This window comes from Manis pentadactyla, chromosome 8, assembly GCF_030020395.1.
Source record: "Manis pentadactyla isolate mManPen7 chromosome 8, mManPen7.hap1, whole genome shotgun sequence".
Lineage (NCBI taxonomy): Eukaryota > Metazoa > Chordata > Mammalia > Pholidota > Manidae > Manis > Manis pentadactyla.
This window is the reverse complement of record NC_080026.1, coordinates 88,744,745-88,772,285: the sequence shown is the minus strand read 5'-3', so window position 1 is coordinate 88,772,285 and position 27,541 is coordinate 88,744,745. Positions and strand designations below refer to the sequence as shown.

The 27,541-nt window shown below is 36.4% G+C and overlaps 1 protein-coding gene across 4 annotated transcripts in view; it reads left to right on the top strand.

Annotated features, from left to right (window-relative positions):
* The window catches only part of CTNNA3 (catenin alpha 3), a 1,667,940-nt gene that overhangs the window by 730,868 nt on the left and 909,531 nt on the right, over positions 1-27,541 (top strand). The window lies entirely within an intron of this gene.

Sequence of the window (27,541 nt, the reverse complement as noted above, 5' to 3'; positions counted from 1 at the left end):
ATTATAACCATCACTTTAAAAATGAGGAAACTATGAGACTTGGAGGGAGCACTTAAGGTCATAGCAAGTGTCAGAGCTGATATTTAGAACCATATATTTCATATGTTTGAACCTCTCACCACTAGATGACCTTGCTTTATCAACATTGTTACCTTTGTTTTAAAATGGATCAAATGAAAATTAGCCTGGTAAAGGCATTGGGGTAGGTAAACTGTAATTAAAATAAATAAATAAATCTTGCTTCCTAGAGTAAGTTTGTATAAACTTCCATATGAGTCATCTAAAGATGTATTATAAAAACTAAGGAAGTGGCAGTTTAGTCTAGGATAAGAGCATGGACTTTTGCATCTAGATTCAAATCCTGACTATAATTTATCAGCTCTGTAAATTTGAATAGGTTGCTTATCCTTTCTATGCCTCAGTTTTCTTTTCTGCAAAATGGGCATAACAAGAGCCCATTTCATAGACGGTTTGAAAATTAGGTATCTTAGTATCTGTAAAGTACTTAGGATAGCATGTGGTACCTAATTAGCCAGTGTTAGCTGTTGTTTGAGTAATATCAGTTTTACTGTATTTGCTGGCATTGCATGTTTAGTACTGAATATTGACTACACTGACTGTCACTAACTCACAAAGAGCCACTTCAATGAACATGTTTTATACTGTTCACAATGGATTTCCAAGGTTCACTCAATCTTGCCTTCTTTGATTAAGTGAACTTCCTGAATCTCTATCACATCAATTTTATCTTTAAAAATGAGTCATAGGGTTCTATGGACCATAATTAATAATTAATTTTTATTCTTTCCTTCCCCAAGACAGCCTATGGTAATATTTGCCTCATAGGAAGAAACATTTTGTTTACAAAATGCTTCTTTAAAAAAAATTGCCTTGTTAGTGCTCATTAGGTGAATTGGTTGTGGAAAACCTGGAAAGCTTTCATATGCTCTAAGAATGAAAAGTTTGATAACAGTCATGACAGTCGAAAAGGGTCCCACAGATATAGTCCAATGAAAGTAACCAAGTTCTCAGTATCTTACTAATATGGTATTGGTTCCCCCCAAATTATGCATGCTATGAATGTATACAAAGCCCCCAGAGAACTTGTTAAAAATAAATTCCCTAATCCCTTCCCCAGGGTTCTGATTCAAGGGTGTAGAAGGGGCTGCACTTACCAACAGACTCTGATGGACAAGTAAGTTTAAGAATGCACTGTAAGGGAATGATTAATATTAATAACTTAGAACAGCACTTGGCACATTATAGTTGCTCAATAAATACTTAATGAAAAAATAAAGTTTTATGGGGATCACAAGTACATCTGATATAGGATAAACTGGTTATATATTGCTAGTTTGTGTACATGGAATTGATCCCTGCAGAGTTCCTCTGTCAGTGAGATTGGATACAATTTTGGAGAAAGTGTTCTTAAAGAATGTGTGAGGAAAGGCAAGAAACTGGAAAGTGAGAACACTTAGAGGATCAGCAAGTGATCTTCACTTTTCATGTAGACATCCCTTTTCTTCATAGTTAAACCATAAATTTCATGAGGACAGTAAATATGCTTCTGAATATTCCCTTTGTTATATTACAACTTTTATCATCTAACATCCCAAATGGGGCTTGACAACTTGTATCTATTTTAACAGACCAAAGGGAATTGTATTTCCAACTTCTCTCTCATATCTGTGTTGCTTGAAAGAGTCTGATTTTCTCTCCTCAAATTCCCTGCTTCTCCATGGGAAGTTGCCATTGAGATGTTTTGTCTCACAGCTGCAGAGGACCGCTCTAGGATGGCTGGAGGCCCCGTCGCATTTATGATTCATATTTCTCCTTCCCTGGGGACAGAAGTGCAGATGAGCCTACTGAGAATGTGATTCTCTCACTTTGCTTTTCCTGGGAGATACCTATCTGGATTACTTATGGTGAATAGCATTCTTTACTGGGTTACACACCTTCCCCTCAGCTTTCAGACATTTTTCTGGTACCTTGGCTTCTGGTCTTATTTTTGCTCTGTAGTTCTGATTACACATTCACCCTTTGGGTATCATAATTGACATTTTCACTTAATACTGACCACTGCTTTCTTCTTCAACAGTAATCAGTAGCCATTATTGGAATGGGTCTGATCCCATGTATTCTTCATGGCTCCTACCTTGTCACTAGCCCTTAAACTGGCATTACCAACAGGTCTGTTCTGATTCAAGGTGATGACATTCCTAAAGAAGGAGGACCAGCCATGAGGCTAGTAAAGAAATCCAAAAGTAAAATAATGCAATTCTGAGCCAGACTGAATGCTTGAGGCTGCAGAAATTACTCCAAAGATATAGTGTTTTTTCTCAAAAGAAAATGGAAACCTTTATATTCTAAAATATTTTTAGTAATTTGCTGTTATACTTTAAAAGTTTATCCTTCTTTTACTTGTTGACTATAGCAAGATGGTTATTTCTGGTCTGCCTTTCAACAGAAACAAAATTATACTGCATTATGTATTTAGCAATTCTTTCACACTCAACCCCCACATACAGAACAAATCATAAACTATCTAACAAGTTAAAGTCTCCCAATGGATCTAAGACCTTAATGACTTATAAAGTTATAAAACCTAGTATCACGCACCTAAAGACTTTTTTATTGCACTTGTAGTACCTCAAATAGATGATCGTATTTTGTTTAAATTGGGTAAATAAATCCATTCTCAGTATATAATATAAAATTTCAGCCCCAATGTGAAACTGAGTTGCCAAGAATAAACTTAGAAAATCAGGGCTTAAACAAGATGTACTGATACCTTAACAATGGGTTAGCCTCAGAGATTTCATTCATTTAACATAGTGTGGGCACCCTCTATGTACTAGACACTCTTCCAGAGACTTGGAGTACATCAGTGTGCAAAAGAAAATCTAAGCTTACATTCTAAAGGGTTAAGATTGACAATAAAAAATAGTATATTATTAGATAGTATGTACTATAGAAAAAAAAAGAAGAATAGAGAAGATCAGGAGTATGAGGGGTGAGGTGGATTATGATTTTAAATAGGATGGTTAGGGTCACTAAGAAAGTGGCTTGAGTAAACTCAGGAAGTAGATGAGGCTGTTAACCTTAAGTATATATGGTCAGTGCAAAGGCCCTCAGGTGGGTGTAGATCATGTGTTCAATGAACAGTAAAGAGGCCAATCAGTCTAGAGTGGAGAGAGCAAGGCGTAGAGATATTGGAGATGAAGTCAGAGAGCTACTAAGTACTAGGCCATGGAGGGCTTTGTGAGTTGTTGTTGGAACTTTGGCCTTATTCTGAAGAAATCTGGGAGCCTGCTCAAGATTTTTGGAGAGTAAATATATGATCAAGGATCACTCATGCTGCTCTTTGTGGGAATAGATTCTGAAGGTACATGAGTAAAAGCAGAGAGGCCGTTAAGGAAGCTGTTACTCCAATCCAGGAGAGAGATGATGGTGGCTTGGACCAGTGTGCTGGCAGTGGAAGTGATGAGACTTGGTTAGACTTCTGAATGTAGGGTTAGGTAAAACCAACAGGAGTTTTCTGATAGATAAGAAATGGAGGTATGAAATAAAGAGAGAAATTAAAGATGACTCCTACTTTGTTTCATGGGCTGAGCAACCAAAGGAATGGTGAAGCCATCAATTGCTTCTGTGGGTCAACTTTTGGGAAAAAGTTCAAGAGTTCAATACATTTAAATTAAGTCTACATTTGGCTCTCACTTTCCTTCACTTGTGTTAGACTTTAATTTTCGAAAACATTTTCTTGAAATTAGGCCTCAAAACACCATGATGTATGTTAAATTATTTTTTAAGATTACTTGTAAAATTAGCCTTTCAACAATAGGAACTTGGATTTCTATTCAGATGACCCAGACAAAGACAGTGTCTTTGCATATGGCCTTGGAGGGCAACAGTACCAAAGGGTTTTATGGAAATTGAAAATTACATAAAGACCAGATATGGCAACATTTGGACTAAGCATTCTAGAAAACAAATTCAGTGAATCCAAATGTCTTTCTGAAGTAACTGGAGAATGACATACAGTTTTTGTTGCATTTGCCAGTTCACATTTGGAATTTGGAACTGATTCTAGCCAAACTTCTCAGGGTCTCGGTTTGCTTATCTGAAAAATGGAACTCAAAAGCTGTGCTATGAATCTCTAGAGCTTTTATTTAGGGTCGATTTCCGTAACTTGTGTGTAATACTTTATAGACTATTAAGTGCTGTAAAATATTTCTGGAGTCAGAATACATATGAGAACATTAATTTTCCTTAGATTCTTTCTAGGTTCTTTGTTCATGAGCATATATACTGGAATGAATATATAGCGGAGGTCACTAATGTGACCAAGGGCAGAGTCAGAATTTACCAACATTACAAAAAATTCCTCAGTATTGCCTTTCCAGTACAATTTTAATACTACAACCATTTATTATACAACATACATCATTGACATTCTGTGTTCTCATAAAGTACATTTATCAATAAGTACGTTTAATCTAGATATTATGATAATGTTTTTGACTTGGTTACCCCATCATGTAATTGGATTGTCAGAATGCTAACAAGGTGTCCCCTACAGCTATGTAAGTGATTTTTCTTCATTTCTAGTGGGTTAGAATACTTAGATCCATTTTGTAAGTTTGTAATTATATCCTGATCTTCCATAAGAACATTAACACATCTCTGAAATATCCTTGGTTTCCATCTGCTTCTTCAAGGACCCTGTTAAAAACTTTGGTCACATATGGTTATGAGTAAACCTCCCTTACTTAGAAAAATGGGTGAAGAAAGTGCCAGGTCTGACCATTCAAATGGTCTCTCAATGTCTTTCTGAAATGAGGCAAATTCAAATGAATGAGACCTTACAAGGTCATCCAACACATGTCTTTCTCCCTTACCTGAAGATACATTTATGCTGCAGCATCAATCCACATTTTCAGCTTTTCTTAGTTTGGGTAACAAAGTGTAATGTTCCATTGATTAGTTCAATTTTTGTTTCTGAAACAATGTCTGATTTTTAAAATTTTATGCTGCAGACCTAAGAGATATTAAACTTCTGAGAGAAGAGAAACCCTGCACTGGTTTGCAAAGTAGTATCACAGAATAGGAGCCTGTGGGTCCTTATATTACACTAAAATATATCGGTCTGTTTGGGATCTCTTAAACTAGGCTACAGCACCCTTCTCTGTATTGTTAATGCTTACTCCTGATTGAAAAGCGTGTCCCTTGAGAGCGTGGGGGAATGCTGAGGAACCTCCTGTGACTAACAGCAGAGCCCCCATGTGGCAAAATTGTGATTCAGGCAGAAATTGAGTTAGTCCTGGAAGTAGATGCCATGGCTCTTTAATAACATTAAAATTTTCTTATGTGGTACTGAGTTGAGAATTTATTCATTTATTCAATGAATATTTATCAAGCTTCTACACCTGTGTGTTGAGGACACAGCAGTGATTAAGACAAAGTGCCTACCATCAGAGGACTTGCATTCTAGTTGATAAGATAGTCAAAAATAAACATTACAGGCACACACCACAATGTCAACTGGAGGTAAGTGCTATGAAGAAAAATAATGGGGGACAAGGGCTAGTGAAAGTTTGATAGAGTGGTCAGAAAATCCCTTTCTGAGGGCATCACATTTGAGAGCAAGTAGGAAGCAATTCATGTGACTCTCTGTCCCCTCAGGTGTAATCTCCCTTTAGGATTTTCTTTAATCACCACCAGACACCTTCACAGTGACTTCACACAGCTGCTGCTCCTCCTTTGACACTTCAGCGCATTAAACACAATTTTAAGAAATTAAAAAAAAGACATTTAGAAGAAAACACAAAGAGAACAAACAGAAACATGACTCATGCAATGAGTTTTACACAGAGTTGGCTTTCCTTTTTTTTTTCTTTTTTTGTAGATAATTATTTTTTACTGAAGGGTAGTTGACACACAGTTTCAGGTGTACAACACAGTGATTCAACATTTATATACATGATAATTCTAGGTACCAGCTATCACCATACCAAGTTGTTACAATATTTTGACTATATTCCTTATGCTATACATTACATTCCAGTTACTTATTTATTTTACCATTGGAAGTGTGTACTTTTCTTTCTTTGTTTTTTTGTGAGGGCATCTCTCATATTTATTGATCAAATGGTTGTTAACAACAATAAAATTCTGTATAGGGGACTCAATGCTCAATGCACAATCATTAATTCACCGCAAGCCTAATTTTCGTCAGTCTCCAATCTTCTGAAGCATAACGAACAAGTTCTTACATGGAGAACAAATTCTTACATAGTGAATAAGTTACATGGTGAACAGTAAAAGGGCAGCCATCACAGAAACTTTCGGTTTTGCTCATGCATTATGAACTATAAACAATCAGTTCAAATATGAATATTCATTTGGTGTTTATACTTGATTTATATGTGGATACCACATTTCTCTATTATTATTATTTTTAGTAAAATGCTGAAGTGGTAGGTAGATACAAGATAAAGGTAGAAAACATAGTTGAGTGTTGTAAGAGAGCAAATGTAGATGATCAGGTGTGTGCCTGTAGACTATGTGTTAATCCAAGCTAGACAAGGGCAATAAAACATCCACATATGCAGAAGATTTCTCTCAGAACAGGGGGGGGTGAGGTTATAAGGCTCACCTCTGCTGAACCCCAATTTCTCACCTGATGGCCCCCCTGCGACTGTGCCTGTCTTAGGTTATTCCTCCCTTGAGGAATCTTACCCATCTCTGGCTAACCAGTCATCTTCCGGGGCCATACAGGGAAATGTAAAGTTGGGAAGTGAGAGAGAAGCCTTATTGTTTGAAATGGTTAGCTTTTTATTTCTTTGCATATTTATGCCCTGTAGCTTCTATGCCCAGCATTTGTCTTGAGGTATCTTTACCACTTGGACGAATTATGATACTCGGTAAATTTGATATGAGGCACGAATTCTATTTAAGGGTTGTAATTAGGAAGGAAGAAGAAAAGCTATAGAAATAGCAGGCGGAAGAAAACATGGGAAGATTGATTATTTCTTTGACATATCTTCTTGTAGAGTAACTTAAGCATGTATAGGTTTTAAACTACTAATTAAATTGTGCACACACATTGACATAATAGAAGTATAGTTACATAACCAAAGCATACCTGTAATTACCAGCCATCTCCAGTGAAACCAAGAAAACCAGTTAGGCACCTTAGGCATTTGTGAAAACTTATCTATGATATGGTGGATATTGTCCAACTGAACTTGAACAGTCTGAGAGAAATCAGACAAATTAAAACAACCCATTCCTGGGGACTGTTCACATCCCATATGTTCTTTTAACAGTAAATAGTCTGTAGTTGTAAGATTTTGGAGCGCTACAATTTGGACTTCTCCTAATTCTTGGTTGAGTTTCAACAGTATAGATCCAGTCAAATTTGTTGTTTTACTGTATGCACAGGCCAGCTTAGATATCTCCTTCCTCATTCCCATGGCAAGTCCAGGAACTGGTGGGATGAGTGCATCTACACCTGTAGCAGTGCATGGATCTTTGTTAGGGTTTTTGATGATCATCTTCTGGCATGAGATTTTTGGGATAGCCAAATTAGGCTTTGATCCTCTGTATAAACACAAACAGACCCTTTGCCTACACTTTTATATGCCCTTTATACCATTGTGTAGAACTCATTGGAGGTCACCACACAGGAACTGCCTTTTTTTTTGGTATCATTAATCTACACTTACATGACGAGTATTATGTTTACTAGGCTCTCCCCTATACCAGGTCCCCCATATAAACCCCTTTACAGTCACATCAGCATAGCAAAATGTTGTAGAATCATTACTTGTCTTCTCTGTGTTGTACAGCCCTCCCCTTTCTCCCACCCCCCCTTGCATGCTAATCTTAATATCCCCCTTCTTCTTCCCCCCCTTATCCCTCCCTACCCACCCATCCTCCCCAGTCCCTTTCCCTTTGGTACCTGTTACTCTATTTTGAGTTCTGTGATTCTGCTGCTGTTTTGTTCCTTCAGTTTTTCCTTTGTTCTTATACTCCACAGATGAGTGAAATCATTTGGTATTTCTCTTTCTCCGCTTGGCTTCTTTCACTGAGCATAATACCCTCCAGCTCCATCCATGTTGCTGCAAATGGTAGGATTTGCCCGTTTCTTATGGCTGAGTAGTATTCCATTGTGTATATGTACCACACCTTCTTTATCAATTCATCTATCGATGGACATTTAGGTTGCTTCCAATTCTTGGCTATTGTAAATAGTGCTGCGATAAACATAGGGGTGCATTGGTCTTTCTCAAACTTGATCGCTGCATTCTTAGGGTAAATTCCTAGGAGTGCAATTCCTGGGTCAAATGGTAAGTCTGTTTTGAGCATTTTGATGTACCTCCATAATGCTTTCCACAATGGTTGAACTAACTTACATTCCCACCAGCAGTGTAGGAGGCTTCCCCTTTCTCCACAGCCTCGCCAACATTTGTTGTTGTTTGTCTTTTGGATGGCAGCCATCCTTACTGGTGTGAGGTGATACCTCATTGTAGTTTTAATTTGCATTTCTCTGATAATTAGCGATGTGGAGCATCTTTTCATGTGTCTGTTGGCCATCTGTATTTCTGTTTTGGAGAACTGTCTGTTCATTTCCTCTGCCCATTTTTTAATTGGGTTATTTGTTTTTTGTTTGTGGAGGTGTGTGAGCTCTTTATATATTCTGGACGTCAAGCCTTTATCGGATGTGTCATTTTCAAATATATTCTCCCATACTGTAGGGTTCCTTTTTGTTCTATTGATGGTGTCTTTTGCTGTACAGAAGCTTTTCAGCTTATTATAGTCCCACTTACTCATTTTTGCTGTTGTTTTCCTTGCCCGGGGAGATATGTTCAAGAATATGTCACTCATGTTTATGTCTAAGAGGTTTTTGCCTATTTTTTTTCCAAGAGTTTAATGGTTTCATGACTTACATTCAGGTCTTTGATCCATTTTGAGTTTACTTTTGTATATGGGGTTAGACAATGGTCCAGTTTCATTCTCCTACATGTAGCTGTCCAGTTTTGCCAGCACCATCTGTTGAAGAGACTGTCATTTCGCAATTGTATGTCCATGGCTCCTTTATCAAATATTAATTGACCATACATGTCTGGGTTAATGTCTGGATTCTCTAGTCTGTTCCATTGGTATGTGGCTCTGTTCTTGTGCCAGTACGAAATTGTCTTGATTACTATGGCTTTGTAGTAGAGCTTGAAGTTGGGTAGTGAGATCCCCCCTACTTTGTTCTTCTTTCTCAGGATTGCTTTGGCTATTCGGGGTCTTTGGTGTTTCCATATGAATTTTTGAATTATTTGTTCCAGTTCATTGAAGAATGTTGCTGGTAGTTTTATAGGGATTGCATCAAATCTGTATATTGCTTTGGGCAGGATGGCCATTTTGACGATATTAATTCTTCCTAGCCACGAGCATGGGATGAGTTTCCATCTGTTAGTGTCTCCTTTAATTTCTCTTAAGAGTGACTTGTAGTTTTCAGAGTGTAAGTCTTTCACTTCTTTGGTTAGGTTTATTCCTAGGTATTTTATTATTTTTCTGATGCAATTGTGAATGGAGTTGTTTTCCTGATTTCTCTTTCTGTTGGTTCATTGTTAGTGTATAGGAAAGCCACAGATTTCCGTGTGTTGATTTTGTATCCTGCAACTTTGCTGTATTCCGGTATCAGTTCTAGTAGTTTTGGGGTGGAGTCTTTAGGGTTTTTTATGTACAGTATCATGTCATATGCAAATAGTGACAGTTTAACTTCTTCTTTACCAATCTGGATTCCTTGTATTTTTTTGTTTTGTCTGATTGCCATGGCTAGGACCTCCAGTAATATGTTAAATAACAGTGGGGAGAGTGGGCATCCCTGTCTAGTTCCCGATCTCAGAGGAAAAGCTTTTAGCTTCTCGCTGTTCAATATAATGTTGGCTGTGGGTTTACGATATATGGCCTTTATTATGTTGAGGTACTTGCCCTCTATTCCCATTTTGCTGAGAGTTATTATCATGAATGGATGTTGAACTTTGTCAAATGCTTTTTCAGCATCTATGGAGATGATCATGTGGTTTTTGTCTTCCTTTTTGTTGATGTGGTGGATGATGTTGATGGACTTTCGAATCCTTGCATCCCTGGGATGAATCCCACTTGATCATGGTGTATGATCCTTTTGATGTATTTTTGAATTTGGTTTGCTAATATTTTGTTGAGTATTTTTGCATCTACGTTCATCAGGGATATTGGTCTGTAGTTTTCTTTTTTGGTGGGGTCTTTGCCTGGTTTTGGTATTAGGGTGATGTTAGCTTCATAGAATGAGTTTGGGAGTGTCCCCTCCTCTTCTATTTTTTGGAAAACTTTAAGGAGAATGGGTATTATGTCTTCCCTGTATGTCTGATAAAATTCCAAGGTAAATCCTTCTGGCCCCGGGGGTTTTGTTTTTTGGTAGTTTTTTGATTACCGCTTCAATTTCATTGCTGGTAATTGATCTGTTTAGATTTTCTGTTTTTTTCTGGGTCAGTCTTGGAAGGTTTTTTTTTTTCTAGGAAGTTTTCCATCTCTCCTAGGTTTCCCAGCTTGTTAGCATATAGGTTTTCATAGTATTCTCTAATAATTCTTTGTATTTCTGTGGGGTCCGTCGTGATTCTCGTTTCTGATACTGTTGATTTGTGTTGACTCTCTTTTCCTCTTAATAAGTCTGGCTAGAGGCTTATCTATTTTGTTTATTTTCTCAAAGAACCAGCTCTTGGTTTCATTGATTTTTGCTATTGTTTTATTCTTCTCAATTTTATTTATTTCTTCTCTGATCTTTATTATGTCCCTCCTTCTGCTGACCTTAGGCCTCATTTGTTCTTTTTCCAATTTCGATAATTGTGACATTAGACCATTCATTTGGGATTTTTCTTCCTTTTTTAAATATGCTTGGATTGCTATATACTTTCCTCTTAAGACTGCTTTTGCTGTGTCCCACAGAAGTTGGGGCTTAGTGTTGTTGTTTTCATTTGTTTCCATATATTGCTGGATCTCCATTTTGATTTGGTCATTGATCCATTGATTATTTAGGAGCGTGTTGTTAAGCCTCCATGTGTTTGTGAGCCTTTTTGCTTTCTTTGTACAGTTTATTTCTATTTTTATGCCTTTGTGGTCTGAAAAGTTTGTTGGTAGGATTTCAATCTTTTGGAATTTTCTGAGGCTCTTTTTGTGGTCTAGTATGTGGTCTACTCTGGAGAATGTTCCATGTGCACTTGAGAAGAATGTATATCCTGTTGCTTTTGGATGTAGAGTTCTATAAATGTCTATTAGGTCCATCTGCTCTACTGTGTTGTTCAGTGCTTCCATGTCCTTACTTATTTTCTGCCCGGTGGATCTATCCTTTTGGGTGAGTGGTGTGTTGAAGTCTCCTAGAATGAATGCATTGCAGTCTATTTCCCCCTTTAGTTCTGTTAGTATTTGTTTCACATATGCTGGTGCTCCTGTGTTGGGTGCATATATATTTAGAATGGTTATATCCTCTTGTTGGACTGAGCCCTTTATCATTATGTAATGTCCTTCTTTGTCTTTTGATACTTTCTTTATTTTGAAGTCTGTTTTGTCTGATACCAGAATTGCAACACCTGCTTTCTTCTCTCTGTTGTTTGCATGAAATATCTTTTTCCATCCCTTGACTTTTAGTCTGTGCATGTCTTTGGGTTTAAGGTGAGTCTCTTGTAAGCAGCATATGGATGGATCTTGCTTTTTTATCCATTCTATTACTCTGTGTCTTTTGATTGGTGTATTCATTCCATTTACATTTAGGGTGATTATTGAAAGGTATGAACTTATTGCCATTGCAGGCTTTAAGTTTGTGGTTACCAAAGGTTCAGGGATAGCTTCTTTACTATCTTACTGTCTAACTTAACTCACTTGTTGAGCTATTATAAACACAGTCTGATGATTCTTTATTTCTCTCCCTTCTTATTCCTCGTCCTCCCTTCTTCATATGTTGGGTGTTTTGTTCTGTGCTCTTTTTAGGAGTGCTCCCATCTAGAGCCATCCCTGTAGGATGCCATGTAGAGGTGGTTTCTGGGGGCAAATTCCCTCAACTTTGCTTGTCTGGAAATTGTTTAATCCCTCATTCATATTTAAATGATATTCGTGCTGGATACAGTAGTCTTGGTTCGAGGCTCTTTTGTTTCATTGCATTAAGTATATCATGCCATTCTCTTCTGGCCTGTAGGGTTTCTGTTGAGAAGTCTGATGATAGCCTGATGGATTTTCCTTTGTAGGTAACCTTTTTTTTCGTCTCTGGCTGCCTTTAATACTTTGTCCTTGTCTTTGATCTTTGCCATTTTAATTATTATGTGTCTTGGTGTTGCCCTCCTTGGATCCCTTATCATGGGAATTCTGTGTACCTCTGTGGCTGAGAGGCCATTTCTTCCCCTAGTTTGGGGAAGTTTTCGGCAATTATTTCTTCAAAGACACTTTCTATCCCTTTTTCTCTCTCTTCTTCTTCTGGTAACCCTGTAATGCGGATATTGTTCCATCTCAATTGGTCACTCAGCTCTCTTAAAATTCTTTCATTCCTGGAGATCCTTTTATCTCTCTCTGCATCAGCTTCTCTGAATTCCTGTTCTCTGTTTTCTAGTTCATTAATGGTCTCTTGCATCTCATCCATTTCTGTTTTGAAGTCCTTCCAGAGCTTGTTTTATTTCTGTATTCTCCTTCCTTAGTTCTTGCATATTTCTCTGCATGTCCATCAGCATGGTTATGACTTTTGTTTTGAATTCTTTTTCAGGAAGACTTGTTGAATCTATCTCCCCAGGTTCCTTCTCAGGGGAAGATGTAGCAGCCGAAGCTGTCTGGGTTAGTCTTGTCTGGATCATATTTTTTGCCTTTTCATGTTGACAGGTGCTATTGACTATCAGCTGGGAGGGCCAAACTTTTCACTTGATACTGGCCTTTCTTTACTGGGACAACTGCGACCCCTAGTGGCTTGTGTTGGGTAATTGCATGTAGGCTTGGTCTTTGTGTCTTGCCCGGCTGGAGTGTATGGATCTCTCTTTCTGTGGGCGTGATTTGCTTTAGGCTGTTTCTCTGCTTTCGCAGCGCCCGGAGAGGTAGTGGACAGGGGAGGGCTGTTTGGCTGTTTACCTCCGTGAGGGGTCTCAGAGCTGTTGCCCAGGGGGTTAGTGCGCCCATGTTCCCCTGTAATTTCCAGCCACTGCTCTGTGACCTGTGTTGTTTCCATCTAGCTGTTAAGTCCCTGTCCCTTTAAGACTTTCAAAAAGCACTCACTTTTCTTTGTCACAGGGGCATCAGCTTCAGAACCCGTTCAGAGGTCTTGCTGCCCTATTTCCCTAGTTTCCAGCCCTCCACGCATGCACTGTGTCTGCGCTCTGGTGCGGGTGGCTGGGACTGGGTGTTTAGCAGTCCTGGGCTCCCTCTCCCTCTTGCTGGGAGCTGGGGGGAGGTGTGCTCGAGTCCCGCCGGGCTGGGGGTTGTATCTTACCCCTTTCACCAGGTGCTAGGCTCTTGCACGTGTGGATGTAGTCTGGCTGTTGTCCTGTGTCTTCTGGTCTCTCTTTTAGGATTAGTTGTATTTGTTGTATTTTCAAAAATATATATGTTTTTGGGAGGAGATTCCCACTGTCCTACTCACGCTGCCATGTTGGCTCCACCCCCCAGAGTTGGCTCTCTTAGAACCAGTTTTCTGCTTGGGGGTTAGCACTATGAGTATTTGCTCCATTAGATGTGACCCCCATCCACTCAAAGACTGTCCTGTCTCATCCTCATATAACACCCAATGTTCAAACAAGACTTCCATGCACACACTAAAAAGAGAAGCTTTTTCCCCATGTACATCCTTACCTCTTCCTCAGTGATTTTCTTTTGTCTCTAGTACTTTGTCCCCAGATGCCACTGGTGACCCAATTCTTTTTGGCTGTTTTTTCACTTGTCAACAAATGAATTCTATGGTATTAGCTGATAATGGCTTATTCTATTAGCTTTTTCAGTGTACTTGAAATTTAATAGATATCGCTGAGAAATGGAAAATATTAAGGAATCACCGAGGGCAGTTTTATGTACATAGTTTGAAAAGCAAATATGAGAAAGGCTTGTATTGAAAACATCTGTATTTGCTTCTTTTCTGCTTCCTCCTCAATTACTCTTTTCAGATTCAGTTACTTTATTTTAGCTATTATTTTCTTCTCATGGTATTTCTGCATTTTGTTGATATTTCCATTTCTTGCTATTATAACTAAAGATTTACTATCACATCCTCCCTCAATTCCCCACATCCCATGTTAATATAGTATTGAATAAATAGTATATAATTTAAGATGGCTACGTAAGCCATGATGCTGCTGGATTAAGTGGTGTACAGATTGTTCCTGTTCTCATTCAACATTTTGTTTTCCTTGCAGTTAAGAATTGTCCCTAACCCCCCACCCCAAATTTGCTTAGTTTTGTTTGTACCTAGTGCTAGTTGTTTTTCCCAATATTTTTAACATTTGTAAAGTGCTTAATTTTTCCAAACACTCAGTCAATTCAGAGAATCCCTTCCTTTTGCAGCACTCCATTTCTGTGTTCCAGTTTCTAATCACAGTTGTTAACCTAGCACTCTCCCTCCAGAGATGAGATGCCATTTCCTGGATCCTATATATTCGTTTTCTTAATTTACTACTCATTTTGTTGAAGTATGTCCCCTAGTAGGTGCCTAAGAAAGGGTGCGTGTTTAATAACACTTTAATGCCTGAAAATTTTTTTTAGTTTGTGTTTACTGGTGAATAGATTGGGTGTTTATATAATTCACAATTGGAAATGATTTCCTCTCAGAATCTTTAAGCTATAGCACCACTGTCTCTCATGCTCACTCTTGCTGTTGAGGACCAGATGCTACTCTAATTCCACTCTTGTGATCCTTCTCTCTGGAAGTTTCTATGACACTTTATTTTCCCTGGTATTTGGAAAGGTAAAAGGATGTACTTTGGTTTGGGCCTTTTTTCATTCATTGTTCTGGGTATTCACTGGACCTTTTAAATCTGGAGATGTGCCCTTCAGTTAGGTAAAAATGTATTTACATCTTCATGAAGGCCCCACGTTCATGACCTAATTACTTTCTAAACACCCCACCTCCAAATGCCATCACTTTGGGGGTTAAGCCTTCAACAGGTGAATTTGGAAGATACAAGTTGTTTGTGGACACAAACATTTAGTCCATAGCAAATAATCCCTTGGTTTTCTGTGGTGAATATGGGGAACTGGCCATTAATCATTCCCCATGAAAACTTTAAACCAATCCCCATATTTTTAGTGACCCCCACTTTCTGAAGGCTCTTGAGATTTTATTACACAATATAGGGTCCCCCTTCACTAAACACTTGGGTGTAGCTTTCTTGACTCTACTCATTTATCATGTATTCTATGCTTTCCAAAAATTGTAGAAACCATTCATGCATTCTTTCTCTTCTCTATCTTCATTTGTATTCATTTGTTATTACATGTTTTGAGGAGAAAGAGGCAATGAAAGTATGAAATCTGTCATGTTTCAGGTATGAATTTCTCATGGCAGATTTCAGGCATGGCAGGCAATGATGGAGGAGTGGGAAAAAGAATGGCAAAGATGTAGTGTAAGTGAGGACTGCCATGCAAGGATAAACGGAGGCAAAGATCTTTTGTTGTAAAAGTGGGCTGCTGTCCTCCTTGTAACTTGTGTCTTCTAGGCTTTCTTTAACCAGTTTCACTATTGGGTCTTTTATTATGTCTCTCTATGTAACCTTTTGAATCGGAAGAAACTTGGATATATTATGCGTACTTGTGGCTTCGGTGGCTATAATACAATGTGTGTCCATTATACTGTCATTTATTTTTCTGTGGGTTGCAACTGAAATATGCTCCTATTTCTTCTGTTTCCAAACTTTGAATCACTACTTTTGTGATCTTCCTTTTAGCTTGACCAACCTTTTCATCTGTATAATTCAGCTACCTCCAAAAGTGCTAGCAAAATACATATTTTTAAATGCCTTTTTTGTTTTTATATCTTGCTGTGGATACTGAGGGAATATATTTAGTGTAAATAGGATGATTTTTCAGGCCATGATGCTAATTTAAGTGTAATTTTCTCTAGCATTTCCTATTTTGTATTTATTATAGATGCTTGCAAATGTAAATATCTCCAGTATCTGTAAATGAGTTTAATTTGCCTGAGCCCAATGTTTCCTCAAAACAATGAGTTTATAGTTTTATAATAAAATAAAGATAATAGAATGTTATGTATATGCTCTCTTAAGAAACTATTCTCTGAAGTATGGATTTGTTTTCCCACTTTTTTCTGTATCAAAATTTTTGTTTCAATTATTATCACTTATTCTTTAGAATGGATTTTCAAATTGAAAAATATATACTTAGCTCTTTTCAAATTTATGTTTGTGACTTAATAGTAAAAAATTAGAAAAACCTGAACTTGATTACATGTGTCTGATGTGGGGTGTATGTGTGTGTGTGTGTTTTTACCTCTCTAGGAAGCAGAGCTCTAGAAAGTATATGTAATATTTCAAGTAGGAGACTATTTATTTATGATCCAAGTTTGTATTCTGATAACTGCATTTGGGTCTGTATTAAAAAACCAGTAACAGTTATCACATAGTCATATAAGTTACTTTTCCTATTCTAGGATATATATGAGACCAAACTTTCTTTAGAAGTGACAGTCTACACTAATTCTCTCTATTTTTCTCTTTATAGTATTTAGTTAAATTATGACAAGATTTTTGATTTGTTATATATAACTTTCAATTTTGGTGTTTTCCTTCTGAACTATTCTAGGTTCCTGCCTAGAGAAGTCAAAACAATTAGACATGTTATTGTATGGCTAGGCCATTAGTCCTAATTCTTAAGCTTTGTGGGTTTTTTGTGGCTAGTTCTAAAAAGCTTGAGAGGTTTTACATAATTTCAATTGGCTTATAAGCTTTGCAATTTAAACTTGGAAACTATTCTAGTAATGCCAAGTAATAGTGACATAAAGGCTTAGAGAATCATAGAATTGGAAAGGATTTTGAGATTATTTTGTCCAACCCATATTTTACATATCAGAAAACTGAATCCCGGAGAGATGAAGTAACTGGCTCTATTCACATATGACATGGTACAGGAACTTTGCATGGAACATAGATCCTTTGATTCTAGTGTATTTTTTATAACCATTCTGTCTTCTTTGAGTCCAAGCCAAAGTCCTTGTATAGAATGAAAACAATAGCCAACATTAATAGATAACTTTTTCCCCAGCCTCATATAGATTTTTATCTAGACAACTAAGTTTTAAAGTATGTCTTAACTCGTAAGTTTTAAACTATTCTTTATTTGTCTTCCTTCCATTATAAAAGCAATGCATATTTATTATAAAACATAGAAACCATGGTCTCACCATCCAGAGATAATCCCTATTAATAATTTGGCAACTATACAAAGTTTTCATTAACTTGAATTTAATGCATTACACTCCTTGGAGTGGGCAAAACAATTATTTTCAATTCTTTCTTCTGTTGGAAATTTAGTTTATAGAGCAAGCTTTATTGATGCTGAATCATTCAGGCTCAGCTTCCCTTGAGTCACTGAAACATATAAATAATTGGCTCTGAAAAGGAAAGAAATCACTAATATTCTAATACACATTATATTTTCCCCAGATGGCTGTCACAGTCTTTTAAACAGCACATTATTCCATTACAAGGAGTAAGGTAAACAGAGAATAATCATTGCTTCCTTTTCTTTTGAAATTGGGTGAGTCTTCAGTGGAATGACCTGAAGGTCAACTCCTGAATGGTCCCTAAAACACTACCACCAGTTAGGTGTTACAGGCTGGTTTAAATCCCTTGAATAGCCCACTGTCACCTTGATTAAATAGCAGACACATCCTCATCTCATGACACACAAGGTTCTTCTGATTTGATTCACTTTGTAGATAAAGCCAAACAATTGGCTGTCAAGAAGAGCAGGCTCTTTATTGGAGGATAAACTGTAGCTTCATTTCAGTGCCCTTCACTTTGTTGTTCTGCATTTTTGTTATCTGTAATGCATCCACCTCTATTCTGCCTTACAGCTCTAGCTTATCCATGGTTTTTGCTTACTGTGGGGCTGGTTTGCTATGATAATCCTCAATGCTTGCATACTACCTCATGACTCTTTCAGCTTTACTGCACATCAGCTCATTCTTTCAATGTTTTTCAGTTTAAGATTCTCAAGAAGATAAGCCTGGTCCTTTTGGAGCATGCCATTCATAGGTTGGTTCTGGCTTACAAGTTGTTTGTTCTTGGGTATGATGAGACCCTGAGTCTAATCAGATGTGATGGAGGGTAGAGGGTCATAGTGAAGTTGGCAGGGTCACATTGTATAAAATGTGGCAGGTGCTTTAAGTATGGGCCATGGCAGTTATGAAGGACAGTATATGAAGCTGGATGCAAAAATCCTTTACTATCTTGTCTGAATCTACCCTTTTGTCATTACTACTACTCACTATCCAATGTGCTATGCAAACTGCAATCAAATCACACCAAAGTATTTATCATTCTCTGAACAAACCATGTTCTACCATATCATAAGTAATTATTTAAGCTGTTTTGTCTGAGGAACAGCCATACCCCATTATCCATCTGGGAAATTGTCTGTAAGATGTATCTCAAATGTTATAATCTTCAGAAAACCTTCTCTAGGAATTTCGGGCCTCCCTCATAATCGTTTTTGGGTCATATGCGATGTACATGTGATATATAAATACATTGTATTATCATTGTTGATATGTACATTTTTCTAACAAAATATCCTTTAAATTCACAGTTGGTGGAAGATCATTCATCTCTAAATACCTACTGTTAACAGATAATACATTCTCAATATGCATTTGTCTTTTGAAAGAAAAAATCAAGATGATTCAAGGGGAGATACTTCTATCACAAAGAAGAACTCCTGGAGGGAGTGTTTGTGGCTGATTCAGAATTCTGTTTACCTGCAATGTGCTCAAGTGTAAGGGGAAAGGAGGTACAAAGTATGGTGAACATGCAAAACTTGGGACAGTGAGCCAGAAAACTGGTTTATTTTTCACGATTCACAATCTCTATTTGACTCAGAAGTATTACAGATAGTTTTTATTGCTCCTTCATTCCTTTCCAACCATAAACATTTGACTCCCAGGGTACTTTCATTTATGTAGTGACCTTGTATTCAAAAAAAAAAAAAACACTGTATTTAGGGTTGTTTGTCAACATGTGCATGAGGCAATTTGGGGACAAGCTGCTCCTTTGGGGCTGTTTGTTCCTTATTGGTAGCATGTCAGGGGGCATTTTACCTTAAGTGGGCTTTCATTAAAGACTTTACTGGAATATCCATCAGTTAAAAAAAAAGCTTGCCAATAGAAAAGCTGGCTTCAGAAGTCAGCTTGAAGAAACTTGACCTAAAAGACTGTTTGTAGTCTGGCATTTGTATGTCTGCTTTGTGCCAGTTCCCATTCTAGGTGTGGGAGGTAGAATTAAGAGAAGAGAAGAGATACATTTCTATACCTATAGTGTTTACAAGTAAGAATAGCATACAGGTGAAAGACTGATGACAGTGTAGGTAGTGAGTACTTTCATGATAAAAGCATAAGGTGCTATGTGACTTCATAGAAATGGCACCAATCCAGACTGAACTTGCAGAGGCAAGAAGTGGATTAAGTCTCAGCAAAGAAAAGCTACAGTGATAATAGTGAGTGATTAAAAAAAAAAAAGACGGATACATGTACCAGAGCAGTTTTGCGAATGCTTTCTCATTCATTTCATAAGCTCTTGGTTTATTCTCAGTAGAGATGATTTAGGCACCTTACAAGACATACCCTAACTAGTATTCAGCATGAACAGCACTTCTTTTTGATCACCTATAACATATTGGTCAATGCAAAACCAAGAATTCTTGGTCATAAAAATCTGCTTCAGGGTGTCTTTGGTAGTCTGTACCACACTTTTATTCTAAACGTTTGTTAAAACAGATGAGGTGTAATGGTGACACATTGGAAAAGATCCTTGAACACAAATACCATAACATGAGTGAGACAAATGTGGACCTGTTGTCAGAAATAATTGTGTCTGGCAGCTTGTATGCTGTCAAAAACTGGCATGAAGTCACATTGTCACTGAAGAGGCTTGAGGTCAAAGCAATAGCACTTAAAGTCATTGTTAGAAACAATATACTGAAGGGAAAAGTTTTTATCTTATAATGTGAAATCAGTGTGGAATCCTGATCCAACCTTTTTTTTTTTTGGTCTTTACGCATAGGAAAACTAGGTGTCTTAGACAGTTAGTGCCAAGCAGCCTGCCTTGTGGCTTGCTTAACTTCCTTCAGACTTTACAATATCAGAATCAATTCGAGGCCATCAGGTAGGGCATCTAAGCCAAGGCTTTCAAGCAGACAGTTCCCACATGTGCTCTGTGTAGTGAAGCCAAGATTATGTCTTCTGGAATAATAATGTAACTTCTCTACAAAATGCATCCCTTAAGGTAAAACAAACCTCATGTTTACATTTTGAGATTGATAGTTTTTGAGACCCTTTCTTTTGTTTCTTGAGATCTGTATTTTGAGAGGTTTTCTATCTTAAAGTAAAAGCAAACTTGTATTGTGTTTTTGCCAAGCTTGGAGCTCTCAATATCTCATATTAGGAACTCTTAAGATTAATATACCTGATGAAGTTACACAATGATTGAAGTTCTCAACTCAATGAAAGTTCAGAGAATACCATCAATATCTAATAGCTGAGAATATCTATCCCTAACACGTATCAAGATATATGTATATATCAGTATAGTCCACATATGTTTTTTTAAAGAGAGGAGAAAAATTATTCTTTATTTGTATATTATGGATTGTCACCTGAAATATCTAAGAAATTAGATTAGATTAGATTGAAAATTAGATATTACATTGAAAAGTCATTAGGACCAGAAAGATAATATAGTAACCAGAAAAACTAAAAAGCATACAAAAGCAATTGTTTCCTGTTTGTTTTCAAACTGATTATTGTTAGTAAAACAGAAGAAGACTTATAAACTGGTAAAACAGAAAAAAGTCTTGCAAATTATGAACTACTTCTGAGTAAGCCTAAGTAATGTGCACAAGCTATATCAAGAAGAGAAAACAAAAGTGGCAATGATAATAACAAAAAATGCACTGAAGAACAAGCAGGTGGAGGGAGATAATAGGTTCCTGGACTGGATGACCAAACAGCCCAAATTAAACTGTGTATAAATTCAGTGTAATGTGATCAAAACCTCAACAGGAATTTTTGTGTTTATTTCTGTGCTTTAGTAATATTTTTCACTTTTTGCACTCCAATACATACATTTCCAGTCATATATAAAGAAGAGAGCATAACATAGTGAACTTTCTTGTATCTATCACCCAGGACCAGTATCAACAATTAATATAGCACATGGCCAAACTTCATTGATTTATACCCCTGCTTAGCATTTCACTCTCATGAATCGTTTTGAAGTGAATCCCAGAAATCATATTATTTATCTATATAAAACTCTAAAGGATAAGAACTAAAAAAAAAAAGTATTTAAAAAGCAAACGTTTGATGACTTCAAGTCAAATATCAGTCAACATCAAATTCAATGTGCATGCATATATACACACTCATATATACATTCTTATGTGGTTGGATATTTTGAATCAGGATCCAAACTAGATCCTCACTTTGCATGTCATTAATATAAATTTAAAATTCTTAAACTATAAACTCTCCCCTCCCTTTCTTTCACCCCTGGACTTTATTTACTAAAAAAATTAAAACTGGGTTACTTGTCCCACAGAATTTACCACATTCTGTGTTTTGTTGAGTGCATCTCCATGATACTCTTTACAATTTTCCTTTGATTGCTTTGAACCCTCTCTCCATTTTATGAATCAAGAAATTGAGACATAGAGAGATTAAGTGAGTTTACTAGGGTTTATAGGTGGTGAACAGGTAGGGCTGGATTCAGACCCAGTCAGTCTGACTCCAGGATTAATACTGTTGTGACTTGATCCTACAGCCTCCCTCTGCTGAAATATAGAAACAGGAAAGAAAGAGCAGGAGATGACACAGTTGAAGAAAATATATAAAAGGACATTTTATATTAAGAATTTTTATTCATTCACATTTTTTCCACTTAAAGAACTAATCTTATTTAATTTCCATGATGATATATTTTGATCTCCTTCACACAAAAAAGATTTGAATGTTCTTTAGGGATGTGGCTGAAGATATGTTGGTACCCAGTGCTTGACAGATGAGGTACCTGGAATCTTGAAAGAGGTAGTAACCTAGCTGGGTGATGAGTACGGGCTGCAATGCATGCCTCCTGTTTCGCACAATGAAGTGTGAGAATTGAAGCAGAGTTTTAGGGCCCTTGAGGGCTCTATCAGGATCATATTTAATTCTAGATCCTTGTAAGCCTCAAAGAGGTGAAAAGTGGATTTGAGGCTGAATCCACTTCTGTTGGTACATTACCACATGTACTTTCCTCATTTATTTTTATTTTATTTTTCTCTCTACAGCTCTTGCAGGTGGAACAATTAATAGGGAAATAAGGCTCTTCAATGAACTATTTCCAGTTGTATTTTGAATTTACTCATTTTTTTCAATATTTTCCCAAAACTCTGATCAGTTCTCTAATCTTCTTTCAAATCAGAAACCTATTATACATATGTATAGTATTTACAAAGATTTGCTTCAAGGAAACAAGATCTTTTTATATGATGGCATAGTTAATTGGTTTCAATTATATATAAAAAGCAGAAATGCTGAATCCTATGCCTTTCCTTGTTGAAATTGTGCTTCACAATCTTCATAAAAATCTAAAATGAGGTTGAAGTGATAAATATTATGAGAAAAATAATTGTAGATGTCTGAATTAAGGTATGAATACACACAAATATGGAGGCAAAAATTAGTTTTTCAGGCAGTATATAAATACTATATTTAAATGTCTTATTTTTATTATCTATTTTTTTAACTTCCAGGTACAAAAATATTTTTTACACTATATTATATTACCCTTGTTTTATATGTTTTTATGTCTTTTTTGTGCCAGTTTGTGCTTTTTAAAAAATTTAGTCTATGAGGAAACAAACTTGTTAAACTTGTAGAACATTTATTGATATCTGAAGAAATGGGTTAAGGGAGGGAAACTTTTAAATAGAATAAACACTCTTAAAAGAAGACTTAAGAAAGCACAATTTAAAGAAACAGAAAATCAGCGTTCTGGATAATCTCAACAATTTAGAGTAATAAACTGGATAGAACATGGTTTCTGGTATACCTTAGCCGTAAGTTCTTTTCAAACTCCTTTACTTATAATACTCTGTTCAAATTACTAATGATCTCTGGAACTCAGTTTCCTTATTTCTAAAAATAAATGTATATAAATTACCTCTTAGACTGTTTTGAGAACATGTGATAGTCACTAGTAGATTCATAGGCAAGTACCTAATTAATATTTTTGTTTATTATTGTATATTTCATTTTATAAATGATTCAAATTAATAGTCAAAAGCTTTTTTGTTATAATTAATTCTGCAAAAATACTGTGTAGATGATGTCACTCATATATAACATTTAAAAATATATATGTATATTGAACACCTACTGCATGCAGAGAATATAAGGATGAGTAAGATAGAATCCCCATTGCAAGGAACTTGCCAGATTTTTCTGTTGGCCTCTGCCAGAGGGCTCCCTGGGACTTTGTTTTGATTGGCTATGATCTTTTAGACAATACCTATGGCAAATCAGAAGAACTTACTATGTAGTTTTACAGCAAATAATTGCAATATTTTACTCAGAACTGAAATGATCTATTTGCATTAAATTCTAGTATATTAGATTATCCCCTAATTTTCTCTTCATTGTTTTATTAAATGAAGTAAACTTCTAATCTTCTCCCAGAAGTGTTGTTTTTCTTAGCTTTTGTCATCAACACATTTATTAGCAGCTAATAACTACAAGTCACTGTAGCTATTTTGCAAGTTGCAAGTATAAATTCCTCTCAGGAAGATTGATTATGATTTTTATTTCTCTTGTTTATAATTCTGTTCAGTCTTTTTTGTTTTGAAATTTTCTTGCTTACAATATTCTCTTGGTCAGTCTCCTCTAGAAAGTTTGCACATTAATCCATGCATTAGACTGATTTTATTGAATTCCATTTATTGACAATCTCCCAATTGTTAAGGTGGTTATACATACTTGGTTTGAACATTCTGAGAGAACCCAGAGGGTGAAAATTAGCCATTCCTGTTAAAATACACTTTCCCATTGGGAATCACTAGTTAAATAGTTTATTTAGTTACTCTTCCATATAAGCATGCAATTAGTGTAAACAATGAAAAGGTAAAGGGCATCTTGGTTTCTTCTGAATTGCCAATTATTTTCTGGTGTCTTTTCAAATTTTCCTGTACAGCTTTGTAAAGATTTTCTGCATTAGGAAACTGCATGCAATCACCCAAGGGTCAAGCCTTTCCTAACCTAAGCTTAATGCCTTTTCTGTGTGAGGAAAGATCACGTATAAAACTCAAAGAAGAGCAGATTCATCTGTTACCATGAATAGTAACATCTCAAAGAGACAACTAAACATGACAGTTGAGGGGATTTGCAGTTGAAAGAGAAAAAAAAACTAAGCAGGAGTTGAGAGCCATGTAATTATCCTCGTTTACACTGTGACTAGCTTTAAAGTGATTTATTCTAAATGGCTACCCGTGTACTCTTAGTCACCTCCTTTCTTGACTACATGCTAATCTGATTTTGGCATTTGCCTATAGAATATATTTGTTCTTCGTGTTGAAAGAGAATTGTGCTGTACTTCAGTAGTGTTTAAATCCATTAATCATATTTCCCAATTATCCCTTAATGTTAGTTATTTGAATTTCAAGTTGCAATGTTCTTAGAGCAAGCTTAACATCTTCATTACATATACAGTCATGGTTACCTAATTAACATCTTGAATGCTGCAGTTTAACCCTGGATGCCACTATTTCTGCCTTCAAGAATATACTGGGTTTTCTCATTTAAAAAAATTTAGAAGGAAAACTACCACTGTTGAATTCTACTTAGTTTTTTTCAAACAAGAAGCCCCCTTTGAAAATGTCCAGACATATTATAAATGCATTACAGTGCTTATCTGTTAGTTTATAAATAAAAGCACACTCGAATGTTTTCTAAAAGAGTAATGTGATTTGCAATATAGTTGATGAAAATTAAGCTACATTGGTTTTCCTGGCAGAAAACTGCACTACATAATTAATTTTAAAAATCACTGTTTATTTTTTCAGTTTATTGGGAAACAAGAAACAGTTTCAAAATAATAAAGCTAAGAATACACACTGCATTTTGACATTGTCTTTAATTAAAAGATCAGCACTTTGGAAGCAATTTCATCTTGTTTGAATTGTCATTGTACTTATGGCTTTTTTTCTGCTTTCCTTAAATAGGGGTTTTCATCTTTTAACTAAAAGATGTAAAGTAACTGCAGTTATTTCTGTTATAAAAATAAGTGTCTTACAACTTTATTAATTTTAGTATTTTTGTTTTGTTTTTTTATTTAGTGATTATTATAGAATGTACAAAACCATAAATCAATATAAATCAGAGAGGTGAAATGATGTGTACAAGTTTACAGGTGTGGCAAAGGCAGAATTGGGACTAAAACTCAGGCCTTTGGAGATCCAGTCTAGTGTTTTTCCCCACATATGGACTTTCTGTGCTTTGTGATCTCTTGACTTGTGGAATCCCAGAAAATAGGAACATGAAATTTCTAGTCCAGGGAATGTAATGAAATGGAAACTTCTATAATTTAGTGGTTTATTTACATATAATCATACCATACATTTGTGTAGCATTCTGTGGTTCTGAAATTCTCTCATTCTTCTCTCCTTCCCTCCTGTCTAAATCCCGGCCCCTTACTTCTTGCCAAACTCATGTGAGCCTCATAATAATATTACTAGACTAGGGAGGAAAATTCTTACCATCTCACTGAATAGATGAGTGAACTGGAGTTCAGGAAAGTGTAAAGAATTTTCTAATATTGCCTAATTAGTAAATGACAGACCAGGATTTGAATCTGGATATTTGGCTTGGCTCTTACCTATTGGTTTATTCCATCACATATTATAGTCCAGTTATTAAAACAGGCAGAAATGGGATCTTTCTCTGAAACCCATGCAAGAAAAATCAAAGGAGATTCTGGAAAAAGTACAGAAGTGATTGTATGACATTCTACAAGGGTGAGGGTTATACTCTTATAGCGGATATCATGTTGACTGATCTTTTAGAGTGAGGACAAAATTTGAAGTTTTTCCGAATATGATTAAAAATGACAAATGATGTCATTAAAATACTCTTCAAAATTCTTTTACAGATATTTCTGTAAAAGTTTGGCTTCTTGGAACCAGGCCTTCCATAGTGAGAGCTGCTGTTATTAGAATCATTGAACTCATTTATCATGAACTTAAACTGACTTAGAGTGACTTATGAAGAAATACGCAACCCAGACTTCCTTTAGTTTCCATCTACCTTTTCAGTTTCTCCTAAACTGTATGTTTAACCTTAATATGTAAAAATAAAGTAAAATGTATTTGTTCCTGTGGTGATAAATTAGATGGGCTAACGTTTTGGGATGCACAACCAATGAAATAAAAGCTGAAAGAAACATTGACTCCACAGGGATAAGTAGCTTATTTTAACTATTCTTGGCATATCTTAAGATATGGACTGGAGACTTGGTGATCCCCTCATGCACAAATGCCTGGAGGAGAAATGGGACAGGGAGGGATTGTGTTCTAACATGAACTTTGGGTCGGAGAAGAGCTTAGGGTCTGACCAGAAATCTCTCCCAGAGTCGAAGTGGGTGGGTCATCCAGAGGCTCTTTTCCTTTCCCTGCTCCTTCCCTTTGTGCTCTGAATTTCATACCTTGACTCCCTCATAAAGACTTCATTTCACTCCTTCATGGTGCATCTTCTCTGTGTCTCTATCCTCTCTCTCCCTATTTCCATTATTATACCAACATTCTTCAGAATCTCCCATCCTGAAAAGGAAATAGCGCAAAGCCTTCCCTAGGACCTCCCTTTAGCTATAACCCGCACATCTCTGTTCTCCTCTATTACATAACCTCTTTGAAGTTCAGTCTATGTGCTTCAACTCTAATTCCTTATACACCATGGACTCTTCAAAATACTTCTAATCTGCTTTGTCCCCACTGCATTACTGAAATTGTTCTTGTCAAAGATTTCCATGTCACCAACCTAATGGCTGCTGCTTTGCCTTCGTCCTACATCATCTTCATCAGTGATACGGTTGCTGCCTACCTTCTTCATTTTGAATCACTCTCCTCTCTTGCCCTCCTAGACATCATGTATTTAAAAAAAAGAAGTCTTCATAGTCTCTTCCTTTTGGTGATGTTTTCCTCTGACCGTTTATCAGAGCCTTTCCTTACCTCTTCTTCCTCTGCTCTCTTTTTCTTTCCTATGCTCTCTCTTAGACTTCTCTATTCAGGT